The following is a 1520-nucleotide window of genomic DNA, read 5'->3' on the forward strand; positions in this document are numbered from 1 at the left end:
AAATCATTAATGAGCTTAACCTTATTGGATATATTCCTGAGAATGCATGAAGTCTTTCGTTAACCTTGGAATACGATTGTCTTAGGTCTAGGGTCAAACCATCTTAATGTTTGACACCTGACCATGTGTGTGTTGACCTCTAAGACATAGCTTTTACCCCTTGGTTAAAGGGATGTAAGAACACATTATAGTTCAGGAGCGAAGATTAAAAGAAATAAATCTTAAAAAAAAAACCTACAATAAATGGCAATGCAAGTCTATTATGTGCTCTAATGTTGGCCTATCGTCTTATTGACACTTGGTAGGCGAGGAGTATTCTACTCCAAACCGATGCCTTGGTTGGTAGGAGGTAGCCTTGCCTAAGGTGAACTAATAGATTCCTGGATAATGCTTTGTGTTAAACATGGTACCAGGATCGATGTTAGTTTTGCCTTAGGGAGGTCGCCATTGTGTGTGAAAATTGTCACGTGCATAAAGAAATAAAAGCAAAAGGCTCCTGTAACTTTGATGTTTCTTGTGTCCCTAGGCTCGTAGTATTAACTTGTTCTTAGAGTAGACACATTGTGGTCATCTGTTTATTTATTAAGCTTGGTTAATTTCCTTGACTTAAGCCACTTATAAACCTTGATTAACCTTTGACACCTTGCTAACTCTTGATTTACTTTCAATAATTTTAAACTCCTGTTAATTTGCTACACTAGCTCATTCATGTGACCCCTTAAACTAAGTTCTCATAGCAACATCCATTGTGGTTTAATATGCTTGAATTTATACACTTTATATCTTTTGAATTCTAGCATACTTTCACTCTACTTCCCTGTTTTGCAGACGGTCTACCACAACAACCCTATCGAGCTTACCATACCATAGCTTCCGAGGATGGAATCTACATCAGGAAGGGGGGCATGTTAACCTATGATGGACATTGAGACGTACTATGTTTTACGTCATTAATTTAAATATTCTGAGTCATGGGCCGGGCTTGTCGGCACCATATGTTAAGGATAAAGGGATTGGGTGATCGCTGATGAGAGGCGCACCTTGAATATCAGCAGGGTAAGGGTTAGGATCGGTCGGCCATGTATGGACGCCCATGTGTGAACGGCTAAGTCACCTCTATAAGAGTCAAATGTAACCCTAAAACTCTCATTCTCATGTGTTGAATACAAGAGTGCTCTTGCCTTATCCTCTTGGTTTCCTTCTCCTGTGTGTGTGTGTGTGTGTGTGAGAGAGAGAGAGAGAGAGAGAGAGAGAGAGAGAGAGAGAGAGAGAGAGAGAGAGAGAGAGAGAGAGAGAGAGAGTGAGAGAACGATCGAGCACTGTGTAGCGGCACGACGGCGGAGAGGCGGTAGAGCGGCGACGGTGGCTCCTTCTTCACTGCGACACGGGAATCCTTCACGGCGGCGGTTTAAGCGGTGAGTGACACACCTTTGCATTCTGTTTGAGCTTGCTTTCCTGGTTGTATGCTTGCAGCCATTCGTGGCTCGCATACGGTGTTCGGCAAGTCCCCACGACTCGTG

This window comes from Cibotium barometz, chromosome 39 (assembly GCF_041138505.1).
Source record: "Cibotium barometz isolate CiBa-2024 chromosome 39, ASM4113850v1, whole genome shotgun sequence".
Lineage (NCBI taxonomy): Eukaryota > Viridiplantae > Streptophyta > Polypodiopsida > Cyatheales > Cibotiaceae > Cibotium > Cibotium barometz.